Source organism: Prionailurus viverrinus, chromosome X, assembly GCF_022837055.1.
Source record: "Prionailurus viverrinus isolate Anna chromosome X, UM_Priviv_1.0, whole genome shotgun sequence".
In the NCBI taxonomy this organism is placed as follows: domain Eukaryota; kingdom Metazoa; phylum Chordata; class Mammalia; order Carnivora; family Felidae; genus Prionailurus; species Prionailurus viverrinus.
Window position 1 is genome coordinate 88064661 of NC_062579.1, and position 20844 is coordinate 88085504.

The 20844-nt window shown below is 53.0% G+C and overlaps 2 long non-coding RNA genes across 4 annotated transcripts in view; one reads left to right on the top strand and one right to left on the bottom strand.

The window, feature by feature from the left end:
- Window positions 1-8179: 8179 nt before the first annotated feature.
- Window positions 8180-19423, top strand: LOC125157194 (uncharacterized). 2 transcript variants are annotated; one of them, XR_007148898.1, is made up of 3 exons: window positions 8180-8225; window positions 11425-11538; window positions 19203-19423. It is a non-coding gene; the product is annotated as an uncharacterized LOC125157194 (long non-coding RNA). The 2 variants fall into 2 exon arrangements; XR_007148900.1 differs by lacking the exon at window positions 8180-8225 and adding an exon at window positions 11266-11330.
- Window positions 12925-20844, bottom strand: part of LOC125157193 (uncharacterized) — a 60774-nt gene continuing 52854 nt past the window's right edge. For both annotated transcript variants that reach the window (XR_007148896.1, XR_007148897.1), the window contains one exon: window positions 12925-15497. This is a non-coding gene — a long non-coding RNA (uncharacterized LOC125157193). The remainder of the gene's footprint in view (window positions 15498-20844) is intronic.

A 20844-nucleotide genomic window follows, 5' to 3' on the forward strand; every position in this document is an offset into this window, starting at 1 on the left:
GCCAGTGTCGACCCCCAGCCCCCGGCCCGTGCCCGCCGGCCGCCTCACGCCTTCGTGTCGGCCGGCCGCTAGAGGCCTCCCGCTGGGGGCTGGCCTGGCGGGGAGTCCTGACGGACGATGCTCCCGGGGAGCACGGGCCCCGTCGGGCTCCGACTGGCCAGGTGGGGTGGGCTCGGCTCGGGCTCTGGGTCCACGACCAGTGTGTCTCCTGAGGTCTGCTGCAGACCTGCAGGGGTCCCGACGACGGAGCCCCGGAGAGGTTCAGGGCCACCGCGGGGAGCCTCGATGCCCCTCGCTCGCCCTGGCTTTCCGGTCCCGAGAGCCGAGAGCCGAGAGCCGAGAGCCGAGAGCCGGCTAAGTGCAGCAGCCAGAGGGGACGAGGCTGCGCTTGCTCCACGGAGCGTCCGACGCGGGGAGGGGCCCCGCGCAGAGTGGCGGAGCCGTGGGCGCCGCCATGTTGGAGCCCGGGTGGACTGGGCCCGGCCTTTTTTTCTTCCGCAAAGGGCGGGGGGAGAGGGCCTGGGGGGAAGGGCGCGTGGGCATCCGTGGTGCAACACTGCCATCAAGCGGAACTCGTTCGCTTTCCCGCGAGCCCCGCGCCGTGGCTTCCCTGCGAGCGAAGTGGGGAGTCCCAGGCGGCAGAGAACGGGGTCCTCCCTCCAACCCCCCGACTGCCCCGAGGTGCCGAGCTGCCGCAGGCAGGCGACCCGGGAGGCTCCAGAGACGGGTAGCGGGACAGAGCGCCAGGTCCCGCTGCCCTGTGGGGCGGGCACGGGCAGCCACGGCTCTTGACGCTGGTGGCCGCCATGTCTGGGCGGGACTGGAGGGGAAGAGGCCGCCCCGAAAGGGGCCAGGAGCACCAAGCGAACAAACGGGCCAGGAGAAGCCACCGGGCCAGGGGCGCTGGGACTCTGGCCTGGGAGAGCATTGGGCCGCGTGACCCTTGCCCCAGCAGCGGGGTCCCTGTGTGGCCCGGCCTGGGGTGGGGGGCGGAGAGGAGCCTGGAAACCGGGCCTTCGACCTGCGGGGGCAGTTGGAGGGGTGCTGCCACTCGGTGGGGGGCAGAGTCGGGACCCTGCTGTCCTTGTGTTCCATTCTGAGGATCAGGTGTGGGGCCCGGCCACCCATTGTCCAGGGGCTTTGAGTCGTTCTCGGGGTGCCTGGGGTTGGGGGGGGGCGGTTGTCGGGAGAGGTGGAGGTGGCTCCCTGGTGCAGCAGAGTCCAGAAGGGACGTGCCCACCATGGGGTGAGTGAAAGTGAAAGTGAAAGTGAAAGTGGAAGTGGAAGGGGGAGGCGGTGGCAGCGGTCTTAGCCGCCGCCGCTGCCGCCGCCGCCGCCGAAGCAGCCGCGGCAACCGCCGCCACCAACACCAGCGCCTCCTTCTCCTTCTCCGCCAACCCCCTGCCCCGCCCCTCAATAGCAGATCTGGGCGCGAGAAGCGGTTGTCTGGCACAGACCCGGCAGCCGCGGTGCCATCCCCCCCGGGGCTTCACCCTCTCTGGCGGAGGCCTGGTCCCACCACCGATCACGCACTCAGGTCTCGGTCCCGGACCCAATTCTGGATCGCGCACTCGATCCTCGGCAGAGCCGTCCACAGAGGACTCTGCCTTGGCGCACTTGAGCTTTCCGGGCCACCCTGTCCAACGTCCCACGGGAGCGTTCAGGGCAACGGGGAGGAATGGCCGTTGACATCTGCGGCCGGATGTCACTCTTGCTTCACAGCTGGTCATCGAGGGACCGCTGTGGACAGCCAGCCCGCCTGCCCGTTCACAGGGCCAGGCACCGTGGGATAGCGGGTCCGGTCCCGCTTTGGCCACCGGCGCCAGCACTCAGGCACTCGTCTGCCCGTGCCACCGAGGAGGCTGACGCTCTGGATCCCGGGGGGGCAGACCTTAGGTGGAGACCTCTGCTGTCCCCACAAGCCCTGACCGGGGCGGGTCGTGCCTTCCCCTCCACAGTCGTCCACAGGCATCCACGCGCGTCTGTACCACCCTCCTCACGCCCCCCCCCCCCACCACACCCTGCTGTCCATCCTCCCGCCGGGCACTGCCCCCTGCGAATGCTGAAGGCAGCCTGTTGCCCCTTGTCCTCACACATGTCGCCTTCCAGAATGCGTTGGGGGGGGGGGGGGCAGGGTGAGGCCCGGGAGGGGCGAGACTTGGTGTCTGTTCGCCCGCTTACCTACACCGGGAGGGTGTGCCGGCTCACGCGTTCCTGGACCCCCAACCCCAGGGGCACGGTGTGGAGCTCCCGGACCTTCCAGCCCTCCGTGTCCCCCGCACCTTGTCCGAGAGCGCCGGAGGTGTCCGCGTGCCCTCCGGGCCCCGGCGCCACCTGGTGCGCCTGCAGAGGTTTGGGTCTCAGGAACCGCGGAGGGAGCGCCCTGCTTGCCGTCTGGGGTACCCACCCCGAGGACAGGAAGTGGGTCACGCTGGCCCCGAGGCCGACGAGCAGGGTTTCGCTGGCCTGCCGTCGCCAGCCAGTGGGGAAAGGGGGCCTGGATGGGGTGACTCCCGAGGACGATGTCCTTGTGGGCCGAGCGGACCCGGGCGCGTGTGCACACCCTCTGTCAGAGTTGCCGGGGTGGGCGCCCTTGAAGGTACCGGGGACGTGCGTGAGGGGCGGGGGGGGGGGGGGGGGCGGGGGGGCTGTGGAGGGACGGTGGGGGGTGTGTCTCTGTTTGGGAGAGCTGTCCACGCGCCCGAGCCCGACCCACCCGAGTCAGGGGGCACCCGGGTGACCCTCCCTTGACGTGGACCCAACCCCGACGTTCAGGGCGGCTCGCCTCTCTAGGAACCGGGTCCTTCCTTCCCCTTGCTGCTCATCTCTCTGTGTCCTTTGGGGTCTTGCGTGGCTCCTGCCTGTGCGTGTCTTTGCTTTGTGGTCAGAACGGAAGCCCTCGGCAGGGTGGGTAGGAGATGGTGGAGAATGGAGACGCTGGGTGTCCAGCCGGTCTGCAGGGCCAACTAAGTGTCTGTGAGCCTGCTCGGAAGTCCGGGCAGCCCAGAGTGTCCGGAATGTCCGTTTGGACTTGACGACCGCGCAGGGTGCGTGCAGGGGCGTCGCCGGCGCGCGCGCGCGCCTCAGGTGAGACCGTGCGGACACGGGCCCCTTCGGGAGGGGCGGTGGGCAGCCCTCCCCTCCCCTCCCCTCCCCTCCCCTCCGCTTCTTCCCTTCCCTACCCTTCCCGAGACCCCCCGCAGCTGTAGCACCCTTCGCGTAGGCCCCGGAGGCGAGCGTGCATGCGTGCGTGTGCCCCTGCCCGGACCCAGCGATCGGACCTCGTCCCACCAGGCGGGGTGCCAAGCTGGCTCCGGGAGCGCGTGTCCCTTGGCGGGACGCTTGGCTCCAAGTTCCAACAATAGAGCGCCTGCAGCGTGGGTTCTCTGTCCCCTCCCGCCAGCACCAGCCCTCCTCCAGGCCTGAGTCTCCCACGTGCACAGGGTTTGTGTCCACCAGGGTGTGATTCGCCAGGGTTCCTCGAACTGAAGCGTGGGAAGGGACCGTCAGGGCCCTTCCGAGGTGGAGGATGCGTGGTTGGGCACGGGAGGTTGTGGCGAGGGGGCTGGGGGTGCGGGGAGGGGGCGCGGCGCTGCTGTGCACGGCTGGGACCCAATACATCCACCCGCTGGCCTAGGAAGAATGAGGCGCTGGGCCTCTGGGGCCGGACGCTTGGGAGAAGAAGCGGGTCCTGTTTGCAGGGCAGAAAGTGAAAGTGTTCCCCGAGGGTTGAAGTTGGATCAGTCTGGTGCCTCGGGTCTGGGTGGTTGTCAGGAGTCCCTTTCTGCCCTTGGGCACCCAGACTGGGGTAAAAGCACACATCCATCATTGACCTGTAGAGGCACTTGCTGTGGAGTGGGTGGGCCTTCTCCCGAGGAGGAAAAAGATGACCTCCGGCTGTGATCTCCCTTTGTCTCCCCGGGGGGGGGGTGGGGGGGGTGGGGGGGTGGGGGGAGGGAAGGGGGGCGGAGGGTTTAGGCCATGCGTGTGTGAGTGTGTGTGCGAGTGTGGGTTTTGGCGATGGGGTTTCAGGGTGTTTGCCGCCGAGTGTGTGTTTGCCAGCGTGTTCGTGGTGTGTGTGTGTGTGTGTGTGTGTGTGTGTGTGTGTGTGCGTGTCCGTGTGCGTGCGCAGGCGCGCACCTGGTTCTTCTGCCGTCTAATGGGAGGCGGGCTGGGGCGGTCAGGGTACCCTCGCTATGATACAGGTCAGGTGTTCACCATAGGAGAGGACGGGAGCCGGTTGACAGGAAAGAAGACCGTTGGTTGGCCTCGTCCGGCCGTGCCAGGAGAGGCGCGGGTCCCGGAGCTTGTGGGCACAGCTGGGTGTCGCCCGCGCGCTGGCCTTGGCTCCCGTGGGAGCTGTCCAGGGACGGAGCCTGGGGCAGGCACGAGGCCGCTTTGGCGACTGTGGTGCGGCTCCAGGCTGCAGTCCACGCCTGAATCGCGGGGGCGCCCCGTGGGTGACGGGCCAGGCCCGCGGGACGCGTCCGTCGTCGACCCGCGGGAGGTGGACGCCAGTGTCGACCCCCAGCCCCCGGCCCGTGCCCGCCGGCCGCCTCACGCCTTCGTGTCGGCCGGCCGCTAGAGGCCTCCCGCTGGGGGCTGGCCTGGCGGGGAGTCCTGACGGACGATGCTCCCGGGGAGCACGGGCCCCGTCGGGCTCCGACTGGCCAGGTGGGGTGGGCTCGGCTCGGGCTCTGGGTCCACGACCAGTGTGTCTCCTGAGGTCTGCTGCAGACCTGCAGGGGTCCCGACGACGGAGCCCCGGAGAGGTTCAGGGCCACCGCGGGGAGCCTCGATGCCCCTCGCTCGCCCTGGCTTTCCGGTCCCGAGAGCCGAGAGCCGAGAGCCGAGAGCCGAGAGCCGGCTAAGTGCAGCAGCCAGAGGGGACGAGGCTGCGCTTGCTCCACGGAGCGTCCGACGCGGGGAGGGGCCCCGCGCAGAGTGGCGGAGCCGTGGGCGCCGCCATGTTGGAGCCCGGGTGGACTGGGCCCGGCCTTTTTTTCTTCCGCAAAGGGCGGGGGGAGAGGGCCTGGGGGGAAGGGCGCGTGGGCATCCGTGGTGCAACACTGCCATCAAGCGGAACTCGTTCGCTTTCCCGCGAGCCCCGCGCCGTGGCTTCCCTGCGAGCGAAGTGGGGAGTCCCAGGCGGCAGAGAACGGGGTCCTCCCTCCAACCCCCCGACTGCCCCGAGGTGCCGAGCTGCCGCAGGCAGGCGACCCGGGAGGCTCCAGAGACGGGTAGCGGGACAGAGCGCCAGGTCCCGCTGCCCTGTGGGGCGGGCACGGGCAGCCACGGCTCTTGACGCTGGTGGCCGCCATGTCTGGGCGGGACTGGAGGGGAAGAGGCCGCCCCGAAAGGGGCCAGGAGCACCAAGCGAACAAACGGGCCAGGAGAAGCCACCGGGCCAGGGGCGCTGGGACTCTGGCCTGGGAGAGCATTGGGCCGCGTGACCCTTGCCCCAGCAGCGGGGTCCCTGTGTGGCCCGGCCTGGGGTGGGGGGCGGAGAGGAGCCTGGAAACCGGGCCTTCGACCTGCGGGGGCAGTTGGAGGGGTGCTGCCACTCGGTGGGGGGCAGAGTCGGGACCCTGCTGTCCTTGTGTTCCATTCTGAGGATCAGGTGTGGGGCCCGGCCACCCATTGTCCAGGGGCTTTGAGTCGTTCTCGGGGTGCCTGGGGTTGGGGGGGGGGGGCGGTTGTCGGGAGAGGTGGAGGTGGCTCCCTGGTGCAGCAGAGTCCAGAAGGGACGTGCCCACCATGGGGTGAGTGAAAGTGAAAGTGAAAGTGGAAGTGGAAGTGGAAGGGGGAGGCGGTGGCAGCGGTCTTAGCCGCCGCCGCTGCCGCCGCCGCCGCCGAAGCAGCCGCGGCAACCGCCGCCACCAACACCAGCGCCTCCTTCTCCTTCTCCGCCAACCCCCTGCCCCGCCCCTCAATAGCAGATCTGGGCGCGAGAAGCGGTTGTCTGGCACAGACCCGGCAGCCGCGGTGCCATCCCCCCCGGGGCTTCACCCTCTCTGGCGGAGGCCTGGTCCCACCACCGATCACGCACTCAGGTCTCGGTCCCGGACCCAATTCTGGATCGCGCACTCGATCCTCGGCAGAGCCGTCCACAGAGGACTCTGCCTTGGCGCACTTGAGCTTTCCGGGCCACCCTGTCCAACGTCCCACGGGAGCGTTCAGGGCAACGGGGAGGAATGGCCGTTGACATCTGCGGCCGGATGTCACTCTTGCTTCACAGCTGGTCATCGAGGGACCGCTGTGGACAGCCAGCCCGCCTGCCCGTTCACAGGGCCAGGCACCGTGGGATAGCGGGTCCGGTCCCGCTTTGGCCACCGGCGCCAGCACTCAGGCACTCGTCTGCCCGTGCCACCGAGGAGGCTGACGCTCTGGATCCCGGGGGGGCAGACCTTAGGTGGAGACCTCTGCTGTCCCCACAAGCCCTGACCGGGGCGGGTCGTGCCTTCCCCTCCACAGTCGTCCACAGGCATCCACGCGCGTCTGTACCACCCTCCTCACGCCCCCCCCCCCCCCACCACACCCTGCTGTCCATCCTCCCGCCGGGCACTGCCCCCTGCGAATGCTGAAGGCAGCCTGTTGCCCCTTGTCCTCACACATGTCGCCTTCCAGAATGCGTTGGGGGGGGGGGGGCAGGGTGAGGCCCGGGAGGGGCGAGACGTGGTGTCTGTTCGCCCGCTTACCTACACCGGGAGGGTGTGCCGGCTCACGCGTTCCTGGACCCCCAACCCCAGGGGCACGGTGTGGAGCTCCCGGACCTTCCAGCCCTCCGTGTCCCCCGCACCTTGTCCGAGAGCGCCGGAGGTGTCCGCGTGCCCTCCGGGCCCCGGCGCCACCTGGTGCGCCTGCAGAGGTTTGGGTCTCAGGAACCGCGGAGGGAGCGCCCTGCTTGCCGTCTGGGGTACCCACCCCGAGGACAGGAAGTGGGTCACGCTGGCCCCGAGGCCGACGAGCAGGGTTTCGCTGGCCTGCCGTCGCCAGCCAGTGGGGAAAGGGGGCCTGGATGGGGTGACTCCCGAGGACGATGTCCTTGTGCGCCCAGCGGACCCGGGCGCGTGTGCACACCCTCTGTCAGAGTTGCCGGGGTGGGCGCCGTGAAGGTACGGGGGGCGTGCGTGCGTGCAGGGCGGGGGGCGGGGGCGGAATGTGGAGGGACGGTGGGTGATGTGTCTCTGGGACGTGGTGTCTGCTCGTTCGCCTACGTACACCGGGAGGGTGTGCCCGTTGAGTTTTTTCTCGAAGTCCCAAACCCAGGGGCACAATGTGACCTCTTGGGTCTCTTCTTACCTGCCTCTTGCTGTTGAGTCGTTTTTGTGTCCGTATGTCCTTTGTAGTTAGGAGTTTCTGGTGAACCCCTAGACGTTCGGGTTCGCTAGTTAGAGGTAACTTGGATTTTGTAAGGGAAATGTTTCTCTCCAACGGGCATTTCCTGGTGTCCCCGAGTGGCTCAGTTGTTTAAGCATGAGAATTCCGCTCACGTGATTGAGTTGTGGTTCATGGTTCGGAGCAAAGTCCGGCTCTTTGGTGACCGCTCAGTGCCTGGAGCCTGCTTCAGATTCTCTGTCCTCTCTCTCTCTCTCTCTGTTTCTCCCCTGCTCGTCCTCCTTGTCTCTCTGTCTCTCACAAATAAAGATGAAAAACATTTTTTTTTTCTTCAAGGGAATTTTTATTAACAAATAGAAATCAGTACCTGAACTACGTGTCTGAACTACGAAGAAGGCACTACTAGTGATTTGTGAAACTCTTGTTCTTCTCTCTTCATAATAAAATGTTTTTTCTTGTGTTATTTTTTTTTCTGTGAGAGAGAGAAGGTGCAAGTGACCAAGGGGTAAAGAGGGAGAGAGCAAAGCTGGGCTCACCCGAAGTGGGGTTCAAAGTGAAGAACTGTGAGATTCCGTCCTGAGAAGTCTGATGCTCAACCGAGTGCATCACCCAGGCGTTGTCTGATATTCTTATTCCAATTTACTTTTTACTCCAGTTTCAGAAATTGCAAGGATAGAAGGAAGCTTTTTCGTCCCTTATCATGGGTAAATGGAGTCTCAGTTTCGTTCTTCTCTTTGAGTTGCTGAAAAATACCCATATTAATGAGGAAACAAGAATTACAAGAACTATGGCAACCTAAACCGATACATCATTCCAGTACGTTCTGGCTTGCAAAGTTTCTGCTGAAAAATCAGATGATAGCCTTGTGAAGGTTCTTCTGTATGTAGGTAGGTGCTTTTGTTTGCTGCTTTTAAGATTCTAAGTTCTGATATTTTCGTGATCATCTCTTGGTGTGGTCCACTCTGACTTCATCCCGTTCGGGGCCTTCTGTGCCTCCCAGACTGGTTTCTTTCCCAAGGAAGGGAAGTTGTAAGCAGTATTTCTTTAACTACCTTTTCTGTTCTTTTCTTTTTCGGGGACCCCCTGCAATAAATGTGAATGTCAATATGTTTGATGTCCCAGAGGTCTAACATGGTCATTAAAATTTTTTTGTTGTTGCTCAACTTTGATGATTTCTAGCTATCCTATCTTCCAGATTACTGATCATTTTTACATATTCTATTCTTCTTTGGTTTCATATTTGTCTTTGTTGAAGTTTGAGTTCATCCACTCTTCCCTCACTTCTAGCAAGCATCTTTATGAGCATTATTTTGAACATATAGGCAGATTGCTTATGTCCATTTTTAGTTCTCCTGACGTGTCTTATTCTTTCATTTAGAACATATTCCTCTATGTCATTTTGCCTGACTTTCCCATTTCATTTTTTTTAAAGTAATTGTCATCCCCAGCGTGGGGCTCGAACTCACAACCCGGAGGTCAACAGTCACATGCTCCACCGACTGAGCCGACCAGGTGCCCCTGTCCTGTTTGTTTTTATGTATTAGGAAGACCGTGTCTCTTGGTCTTCAAGGAGTGGTTTTACGTAGAAAGCATCCTCGGGGGCCCAGAAGCAAGATGTTACCTGAACACTAGAATGGGGTGTCCCACGTAGGCAGAATGCACACACTCTGGCCGGGCCATGACTGCCAGGGGTAGGCTGGTGGGTGGGATTAGACCCCAGTGTGGTGGCTGTGAGGTCCAGCCACGACTGTTACGGGTACACTGATAGGGAGTGTCGCCCCCCCATTGTCCTGGGTAGGAGGGGCTTTAGAGGGCTGCTGGTCCCAGCCAAGGCTGCCCACCAGCCATGTCAGAGTGGCAGCTGCACTGGGGTCTTCCAGCCCCGGCTATGGCTACCGACGTGTGCGTTGGGGAAGGGACTGGTTTGGAGGGGCTGCTTTTGGGGCAAGGTGAGTGGTTCTCACAAGGCAGACGGAGAGTGTCCGAACTGGGGCCCTCCCGTGTTGGCCCAGCTAGGCAGGAGGGCAAGAAACATGGCCCAGAAATTCGTCAGTCTCCCTTAGCTGTGGCCCAGGTACTTTTCAAAGTGCTGCCTGTGTGCTGGGTCTGTGAGCAAGTGAGTTTGTACACGAGCCCTTGAAAAGCAGAGTCTCCTTTCCTATTGTCCTCTGGCTCTCCCAGAGTGAAGGCCCAGTCTCGGAGTTAAGCCCTGCTGATCTCAAAGACAGACGTGATGGGGGCGCATCTTTTTGGTGCAAGTACCCAGCGTGGCGGGGATGGGGGGGTGGCTGATGTGGACTTTGACACTCTTCCTCCTCAGGGAGGACATGTGCATCGGTGATAGCCGTCTTGGTGGATACTGGGAGTGTGCGTCCTGAACAGACTTCTTGACGTGGCTTCTTTAGATCTTTAAGGCGTGAATAGTTCTGCTAGTGTTCGGGTTCTTCTCAGAGTTGCTGTATACGTAGTTGTAGCCTTGGTGCGTCAATGGGAAGAGGGAAATGCAGGGGCCTCCTAGCCTGCCATCTTAATCAAGATTCCCAACCAAAATTGACAAGGAAGTCACGGTTTGAGTATTTATCTGAGAAATACGGGAAAATAAAAAACTAAGAGTTGATTATGGTTATATTTACAGAGCTTTGTTTCTCTCTTTAGTTCAGAGTAGAGACTGGTGATATTTAACATACTGGAGAACGACTCGAGCTTAAGTGAACTGAGCGGTATCCATTTTTAATGGGCTTTTGTATGAGAATGTAAGCATATGGTAGGAGAACTTGAAGGACGCCCACTATACAATTACAGTGTCAGCTATGGGAATGGCATGAACATGAAGGCTGATGGCCAAGAGAACTCATTATTTGCTGACCTAATGTGTGCCAGACGCTCTTCTTAATAATGGAAATACAGCCATTAAAGGGACAAAAAATGTCCCTTCTCACATGAGGCTCACATTCCAGTGGGGGAGAATGAAAAAGATTGATGAGATGTGTATATACCATGATGATGACCCAGCCTATGCAGCACACGTAGGCAGGGGAGGGGAGCAGGACCTGGGGAGGCTGGGGGGATTTGCACCTTCAGGTAGGTTGTTCAGGGAAGGCATCACTGAGGAGACAGAGATCCCGAAGGAAGGTAGGGGGAGAGCCCTGTGGAGATCTGGGGATGAAAGATGCAACGAGACCACTCAGTACCTCTTCCCGCCGTTAACCTGCTTAAATCTTTCAGCCACTGACCAGCAGTCACCTTCCCTCCCAAGTTGACACCAACAGGTGCCGTGTTGGATTTTGGCAATATGCAAGTGGTCAGGTAGGGCCAGAAGTACCGGGACGGTTTACGTGATTAGGATACGGTTTAAGGCCTTTTCCACTTTGAATAAACTGAGGCTCTAGCTACACACACTAAGCGTGTATGCTTCCATAAAATGGATCACTTCAGAAGACACGTATAGATTGTTCTTGCTTAGCGTCTTGGCAATTCTGTGTTTCTTCAGTAAGCTCTAGGCCCAATGTGGGCCTTCAACACACGACCCTGAGTCGTATGCTCTGCCGACTGAGCCAGCCAGGCGCCCCCCCTTGCTTAGCATCTTACATGGCTCGGTCCAGTTTTGTAAGGTGTTTACAGGTAGCTGAGTAACAGAGCTGTACAAAACGCAAGGTGTCCCTTGCCCCCTAGTGCTGGAACGGACGCTCATCTCTCATTAGAATCATTAAGTTACAAGTGGGAAAAAATTTCCATATCCATGGATGCAGGGCTGACAGGTTATTTCATTAACCTCAGGGGCAGTAGCTCAGGGACATCAGCAAAAAAAAGGCAGATCGGTATCTTTGGCCACAAGCCTGAATCCCAGCAAGTTACAAACTGAAGTCACTAAATGGTCACAGTTGGTGACATCACAATGGATTTATAGCATATAAGACCCAGACCAACTTTAGGTTTAGGCTGATTTCTCCTAAGGGTGTGTGGTGGCTGGAAGAGTTTCTCTTACAGAGGAAGTAAAAGATTGATACATTTTTCTCTTTCATGTAGATTAATTGATTTGTGTCTGTGACCAGGGTAATCAAAAATTCTTTCCTTTTTGGGTCCTAGGTTTATAAGAAAAGTGAGAGAGTGCGATCTTCAGTGTGTGCTGCACGGGCAGTGGTGTGGACCCAGAGTTCAGGCACAGGCGAAGAACGGACACGGATTTCACACTCCTGATAGGTGTGTAAGTGAACTCTGAGTTGCACTTTGATTCTGTGTTAGCCCTTCTGTACACAGGCTCCTTTTTCAAAGTAGGCCTCTCACTGAACTTCCTCTGGTAACATCTGGTTGGCACCGTGTCCACGCATGCTCAGTCGCTCTAATGATGATGCGATCATGATGCGATAATGATGGTGATTATGAGGGTTCTGCCTGGGGAACTGGAAATAGTAACGTACCTGGTGAGTTCCAAACTCAAAGCCCAGCAAAGGCCATTATTTGACTAGCGTTGATGTTGTGCATGTGGTAGGGATGGAATAGAAGTTGTGCCTTGTGTTTTATCTCCTTGATGTTTGCAAGCATGACTTTCTGAAATGTTTTAATCTGGCTTATACCGGTGCCACAGAGGTTTTGTAGAAATCCTGTGTACGTTAGGTTTCAATGAGTATTACAGCTATGTGCTTAGTGCCCGAGGTTGAGCAAAGAAAGGCAGTTAACTTCAGTAACTTGAGACCTTTTCAAGCTGTCAGGGTAGCCTGATATATTTATTACCTCTAGCACCAGCAAAGATGTCAGGCGATCCTGTTTGTCTCCCTAGAGCGTGAAGGAAAGGAGGACCCTCCTGTCCTGTACTGTACCGGATCTAGAGGATGACATTGGAACTTCCCTTGTGAAATGTAGTCTGCTCTGGGGCCTTCTAGTCAGCAGTTTTATTTATACCTAATCAGAATCTCTGTTGGGGAGGATCGACCATAAACTCACTTGTCGTTTCTTTAGAAGAAGAAAACTCTACCTGTCGGATGCCAATTCTGTGCTGTTCTTTTGGTCTGTAGCACAGGGCAGGCTCCGAGTGAAATAGTGAAAGATGACTAGCTTATTATCACGATGTATTCTTTTGTGAGTTTAATAGTAATACACATGTAGGTGGTTTAGAACGTTATACACGTTTGATGATGGAGCCCTAAGAGACCGTTTTCTGATGGTTGTCGTGGCTTATGACCTCTTCTGGGCCATGCCCTTGGCGCTCTCTCTCTTGCTGACATGGGTGAGTGGGACAGGGTTCAGCAGACGTTGGCTTTCTGTGCCCCGTGTCAGCTCCGAAGTCCTGTGAGTCAGCAGTGGGAGTGGGGAGAGAGGAGGGCACGTGGGGAGAGAGGATAGGCAGCACCGAACAACCCCTGTGATCCCATCAGCCTGCCGTCTCTGATTTTGAATAAATCTCTTTACTTCTCTGGGTTTTGATCTTCAGCTAATATGTGGGTCAATTAAATGAAAAGGTCTTAAAAACGTATGATCGAGGACCTTTCGGAGATGCCGATTAATAGTATGAAAAATAAATTTTAAAAACGGACATGTGCACAAATTAGCAGATACCTAAGTATAAGGAAAAGTCTAGAGCTCTCTTTTCAAAGCTTTTTATTGAAGAATAATCAAAATAGTGTTTACGTCAGGTACATAGTATAATAATTCCTGTCAACAAATGTTAGACTCTTAGTGACTACATTTCCTATGCTGTATTTTCATCTCCATGACTTAATTACTTTGTAACTGTAAGTTTATCCCTCTTCAAAAAAAATTAAAAAAAATTTTTAATGTTTATTTTTGAGAGGGTGAGAGTGGGGGTGTGTCTCTCGGTGCACAGAGAGACACAGAATTTGAAGCAGGCTCCAGGCTCTGGGCTGTCAGCACAGAGCCCCGATGTGGGGCCTGAACTCATGAACTGCGAGATCATGACCTGAGCCAAAGTTGAACGCTTCACCGACTGACCCACCCAGGTGCCCCAACCACATTTAAACAAATCTAACAAACATCCTAGAAGCTTGCAACCGTACAAAAAGGACAGAGATACCTGTAGTTGAATTACTTGTGCTTGATTAGAGGAAGTAAATATTAGGAGCAGGGAAGAACTATTCCCTCAGAATATTGTGAACTGCCTGTTTGTATCCTTTGCTTTTTTTTTTTCATTTTGCTGTTTATTTCTTATTTTTCTTAATTTTCTAATGTTTATTCATTATTGAGAGACAGAGGGAGACAGAACATGAGCATGGGAGGGGAAGAGAGTTAGTTGCACATAAGTAGCTGCTATCTCGGTGTGTCCACCGGATGAGGTGAGATCAGGATCCTCCTACTCTGCCATCTTCCTGACCTCCTTTGCATGTCGGATCTCTCTCTTAAGAGCACCTCTACTTCGGGTGCTTGATTTCACTTCCGATTTTACAGCTCTGTCATTCTAGTGCTTTCTATCACTCAAATCACACAGGCCCCTACCTGAAACCCTCCAACCATTTCCCACTGAAATTAGAATAACAGGGGCGCCTCAGTGACTCAGTCGGTTGAGCATCTGACTTGGGCTCAGGTCATGATCTCACTGTCCATGAGTTGGAGCCCCATGTCAGGCTCTGTGCTGACAGCTCAGAGCCTGCTTCGGATTCTGTGTCTCCCTCTGTCTCTCAAAAATAAACATTAAAAAATTAGAATAACAGAAATTCCCAAACATGGTTACATGAATAAAATCTAGCTACTCTTTGCCCCTCACACGGAGCTTTTGGCTATGCCAACTGAAGTTTCACTTGTCATTGTCAGTGAGTAGGTCTGATGAGTATTTTCAAGTCTTTGAGCAACCATTATTTTGACATTTTGAATACAACAGCAATGGGAAATGCATAACATAATTTGAAGATAATAAGTAGGGTACAAATGAAAAACAATAATACAATTTGTAGACCTGTTCTACAACGTGATGTCATGTTTGACGCTACAACCCCCAGCCAGGAAAAGAAACCTCAAAGGAGATGGTCACTGGTAATTGACAGAAAAGCCTGCAGGGGATCACATTCCTGGGTACGTCCACAGCTATTATCTTCATAATCAGAAGGATCTTCATCAGATACTCTATTATGGAGAAGTCCCGTGTGATAGGAGATCAGTTGTGATCTGAGAACTGTGAGGGGGGGGAAATAAGGTGACCTGAAAAGCCTTGGCCAGTAATTCTCCAGCTGTCCAAGCAACTGGAGGTGCACAGAATGCACAGGTCTTATTTTTGTAAAGGAGAAGGGGGGATAGCATCTAGCTAGGGATAGTGGTTTGGTTAAATGAACAGATTTCTCAGAAAAGAGCACCACTGAGTTGTTGAAAGATTGTATCAGAAGGTTTGGTGCAGAATGGGCTGGTACATTCAAGTAGGAATATCCAAAAGTCTTGGCATAATGGAGATGGGACAGTTGAAAAGATTTCTATTAGAACAGGTAGAAGATACACAATTTGTAAAGAGGAAATCATATAAAGGGAAGGGGTGGGTTTCCATTTTTTGCTAACCCATTGACCCAGGAGGTAGGTGGTCAGCATAAAACATGGAAGGTTTTCTTTTTTCTATTTTTATTATTTTTTGAGAGAGACAGGGAGTGAGCAGGGGAGGGGCAGAGAGAGGGAAACAGAATCTGAAGCAGGCTCCGAGCTGTCAGCACACAGCCCAATGCAGGGCTTGAACCCATGACCCACAAGATCATAAACTGAGTGGAAGTCGGACGCTTAACCGACTGAACCACCCAGGCGCCCCAACATGGAAGGTTTTCTTAAGGCAAGAACATCCTTACGTTGAAAGTGATGGGAGGGATGTGTTTTGCTGTAACTAATGGAAATATTTGGAGGTATAAACTATTTATAGGTTAACATTACGGGGTATTATTATCAGTAAAAGACCTAGTAGGAGTGTGGTGACAAATCCAACAGTCAGAAAGGTTTCCAGAAGCAACAAGGGATTGTGACACTTGAGTTATAGCATTGTTTTCCCAATCAAAAGTGGAAATGGAAGAGAAAGAAGCCTCATGAGGATTGGTATCATGAATCTTGTGAACATAATACTGGCCTGCTCCCAAGTCTTGTGAGAGGAGTCTCTGAAGAGGTCATCTGCTTCACTTTCCAAGAAAGGGTTAGTTTGAGGTCTCCTGTTGGTTTGCTGGTCCAGTCAGATGTTGAAGCCTCTTTAAAATGAAAAACATGAACCCGTGAGCCTGTGCCTTTTAATTTAGCAGCACAATGATTGGTCAATAGTACCTGGTATGATCCCCTCTCGCAAGGCTGGAGGGAATCTTTATGGAGAGCTTTCCGATAAACCATGTCTCCAGGCTGAAGGTCATGATGTTTGATGTCTTTATCTCCTAGGAGTGCACTGTGAAAAGACTGTTCTACCAATTTCTCACTTCTTTGAAGGGGCTATATCAACCCCTTAGAAGTCATCATCTTACCTTTAAGTAAAAGTTTGGTTCATATGCATCTTGATCTAATCTCATCAGTCTTCCAATATTCTTTCAAAGGGTGAGAGTTAGATCTACTCCCAGTGGGAGACACAAAGATTCAGTAGTACCAAGGGAAAGGCTTGTGGCCATGCAAGTGGGAAAAATCCCAAAGTTTCGCTAGTTAGGTTTTTATAGTGCCATCGGTTCACTATAAAAGGCTGCGTGATGGAGGATGGATAGGCACCGTAGAAATGGTGCATAATTGGCTAAAGGTGGCAAATGGCCTATACTATCCATCCAGTGAAATGGGTCTCTCAGTTACTATGAAGTTCCAAGGGTATTTTCCCCAATTGGGAATAATCTTTTCCGACAGGATTTTTCCTATTGCTTCAACTGTAGCTCTGTGTCAAGGAAAGGCTTCTATCCACTGAGCATACAAACCGTTACTAAAACATATTTCTACCTTTGCGATGGCACCAGCTAGATGAAATCCAATTGCCATATCTCAAAAGGGCTCAGAGGGTAAGGGGAAATGTCCCTTTGAACTATGAAGGGGCTTCCAGAGTTATGTTTGGGGCAAATCAGACATTCTTTATAACATTGGGGGGCTATTTCTAGAGATGGTTTCCAAAAATATTGTTTTCCCAAAGGACCATCTTGCCAATATTTCAATGGGTAAGTTCATGAATCCAATTAAGAATGGAATGGGTTCCTGGATGGGGCACCCAGGACTCAGCACTCCTACTGGGTGTTTATCCGAAGGAAATAAAGTCACTATCTTGAAGAGATATTTGCACACCCATCTTCATTGGAGCATTATTCACAATAGCCAAAGCATGGAAACAACCTAGGTGTCCAATGGTAGAGGAATGGATAAAGAAAATGTGGTACACAAACAATGGAATATCATTCTGTCCTAGAAAAGAAGAAAATCTGATCATTTACAACAACATGGATGAAATCTGAGGGCACTGTGCCAAGTGAAATAAAATCAAACAGGGAAAGAGCAATACAATATGATCTCACTTATGTGGAATCTAAAAACTAATTCAAAGAACAGTAGACTAGTGATGGGCGGGGCGGGAGAAGGGAGTAAAGGTGGTCCAAGGGTGCAAACTTCCAGTTATAAAATGAGTAAGTTCTGGGGATCTAATGTGCTGCATGGTGACTATAATTAACAATACTGTACTGTATACATGAAAGTTGCTGAGAGATATTTATTTTTGAATGTTTATCCATTTTTGAGAGACACAGATAAGCATAAATGGGGGAGGGGCAGAGAGGGAGACAGAATCTAAAACAGGCTCCAGGCTCCGAGCTGTCAGCACAGAGCGCGACGCAGGGCTCGAACCCACGGACCGTGAGATCATGATCTGAGCTGAAGTCAGACACTCAACCGACTGAGCCACCCAGGCGCCCCTGAAAGTTGCTGAGAGATCTTAAAAGTTCACACCACACACACAAAAGGTTACTGTGTAATGGTGATGGATGTGTTAACTAACCTTACTGTAATTATTTCACGAGCTATACATATACCAAAGATATACACATATCAAATCACGTGGTACACCTTAAATGTACCCCATGTTATATGTCAATTATAGCTCAATAAAGCTGGGGAAAAAATAGATCGTTAATAGCCCTCCTCTTTCTGGTGAGGGAGAGAGAGAGACTTTTTACCGATGGAAATTTCCTTTACAAAAGAAAGCTTGTGCTGTTTAGAAGCATTTCCTATGTTGGCTGGTTCTCAATGGCCTTGAGCTTAAAATAGTCCCTATTCCAAAGAAGCCTACTTTGGGGTGTTTCATGATGATTTGAAAAATTGGGCCCATGGTATTTCCTTTGAAAAAGCAAAGCCCCAATAATTTTAGTAATTCCAGAAGCTCTGTATACCTCTTTAAATCTAAACTACTATCTGTAGGTGGTCATGTAAAGTTATGTATGATGAAAGATCCCATTATACTTAAAATCATTATTAGGAAGTCTAAGCTTTAGAACTGATTAAATCCAAGACATTTGATCAGTCACTTAAACTTTTGGAGTTTGGTAACTTTTCTGTGAATAGGTGAAAGCACTCATCCTATCTACATTAAGTTCAAGTGTTTTTAGGTTTATTTATTTACTTTGAGTGAGACAGGGAGGGAGCATGGGTGGGAGGAGCAGAGAGAGAGGGAGAGAGAAAACTGGAGCAGATTCTATGGTGTCGGCGCAGACGCCGATGCAGGGCTCAATCCCACGAACTGTGAGATCATGACCTGAGCCGAAATCAAGAGTCAGACACTTAACTGACTGAGCCACCCAGGTGCCCCTCTACGTTACAGGGTCCTAATGAGAATCAAAAGTAAGGCAAAAATTTTGATAAGCATTGTCCCTGTGCAAATGGATGTTACTTATCAGTTATTGGTATTAGAAAATAGCTCAGTCATCAATGTTGTAAGACGGACTCTTGGTGCTCCCTTAGGGATCAACCCATGACCTTGTATTGTCCATATTTGAACCAACTAGTCTAACAGCCCATACCAGATAGACTAATTCTCCTTTGCATATGTTTATCATGAAATCTAGGTTTTCATTATGTTGGAATACTATTTCACAAGGCCTTTGACGAGGAGGCCAACTCTCCTAGTATGAGAGTATTAGCAGTAGGCACTATGGCGGTGCCTGGGTGGCTCAGTTGGTTAATTGTCTGGACTCTTGATTTCAGCCCAGGTCATGATCTCAGTTGTGTGATCGAGCCCCACGTCAGGCTCTATACTGACACTGTGGAGCCTGCTTGGGATTTTATACCTCTCTGCCCTTCCCCTACTTGCTCGCCTTCTCTCTCTAAAGAAGCAGTCATTATGTAGTTTAGAATGATCACCATGGGGCGCCTGGGGTGGCTCAGTCAGTTAAGCGCCTGACTTTGGCTCAGATCACGATCTCATGGTTTGTGAGTTCGAGCCTCGTGTCTGGCTCTCTACTGTCGGCGGGGAGCCTGCTTTGGATCCTCTGTCCTCCGAAGGCTCTGCCCCTCCCCCACTCGTGCTTGCTCACTCTCTCCCAAATAAATATTTAAAAACTAAAAAATTCAGGGCACCTGGGTGGTTCAGTCGGTTAAGTGTCCAACTTTCACTCAGGTCATGATCTCACGGTTTGGGAGTTCGAGCCCTGCGACGGGCTCTGTGCTGACAGCCTGGAAACTGGAGCCTGCTTGGATTCTGGGTCTCATTCTCTCTCTGCCCCTCCCCCACTTCTGCTCCGTCTCTCAAAAATAAAAAAAAAAAAATGCTCATCAGATATCTATACAAGTCCTTTGCACGTAGTGTTATATCACTGAATGCTGATAAATTAATAAGTGGTATATAATCCATATGTCTTATAATCTATGTGAGTCTTAAGTGTCTATTACTATGCATTCTGGGCTGCATATTCTATGACAAGTATTGGAAGAATGGCTTATTTATATCGTAGGAACATGGACTTGGAGGTTGCTCGTGAATCCCAGGACCTCCACCGCATCTACAGGCAAGAGGGGCATCCCCACCACCAGCTCTACCAGCACCACCTCTAACTGCAGGAATTGCTCCTCCAAGTCCTTCGCCTCTACTAAATGGTATCCACCGCCATTGCCTCTGTTGGGGGATCGGTGATCCATAATCACACCACCCGCTCTGAATTATGAAATGGAAGTACAAATAAATGTATAAACCTGCACTCCATGTGTATTTCGTAATCTTTATTTATTTTGAGAGAGAAAGAGCCTGTGTGAGTGGGAGAGGGACAGAGACGGCTGGGGGGGGACAGAGGATCCAAAGCGGGCCCTGCACTGTTGCATATTCGTCTCCTGCCACTTTGCCAAATCCATTTAACAACTCGTGTGCGTGCCTGCATATGTGTGTGTGTGTATTCTTTGGGATACTCCACGTATTGGAAATCATGTCATGTGCAGAAAGACTTGCCGATTTGGGTGGCTTTTATTTCATTTTCTGGCCTAATTTTGCTATAGCTAAAACTTCTAGCAAAATCTTGAAGTGGCAATAACAGGCAACCTTCTGTTTCTCATGGGAAAGATTCCGGTCTTTCACTACTAAGTATGATACTGGCTGTGGGCTTTTCACATGAGAAGTTCCTATTTTATTGAATGTTATAAATGGGTATTTTGTCAAGTGGTTATTCCGCATCATTTGAGATGACCATGTGGTTTTTCACCTCCATTCTACTTATGTGTACATTACATTGATTAATTTCCTTACATTCCCGGAGTAAATCCTGGTGTATAATCTTTAAATACGCTTGGATTGTCTGCCAGTATTTTCTTGAGGATTTTTATGTGTACAGTCATACAAGATATTAGCCTGTACTTTACTTGTGTTATTTTTGCCTGGCTTTGGTACTGGGGTAATGCTGGTCCCAAACAATGACCTAGGATGTTATGACAGTTCATCTTATGTGTCAATATGGCTAAGCCATGGCACCTAGATATCTGTTGAATATCTAAGTCTAAATGTTGAAGTGCGGGGCGGGGCGCCTGGGTGGCTCAGTCAGTTGAGCGTCCAACTTCGGCTCAGGTCATGATCTCACGATTCGTGAGTTCGAGCCCCGCGTCGGCTGGGCTCTGTGCTGACAGCTCGGGGCCTGGAGCCTGCTTCGGATTCTGTGTCTCCCTCTCTCTCTGCTCCACCCCTGCTCACACTCTGTCTCTCTCTCAAAAATAAATAAAGAGTAAAAAAAAATGTAAATGTTGAAGTGCAAGTATTTTTAGATGAGACTGACGTTTCAGTAATTAAAGCAGATTACTATCTACAATACAGGTGGGTTTCATCCAATCAATCAGTTGAAAGCCACACAAGAAAAACGATGGAAGTCCCGCAAGGAAGAGGGAATTCTACCCCCCCACTGCTGTGACACTCCATCTGCAACATGAACTTTCTCAGGCATCTCAAGCATGCCAGCCTACCATGCAGATTTCATACTTCTCAACCTCTACTATCACATAAGCCAATTTCATAAAACGAACCTCTCCTCTTCTCTATATGGCTCCATTTCTCCGGAGAACCCTAACTAATACAGATGCATTCCAAATTTATTAGAAGATTTGAGGATTAGTGTTAAT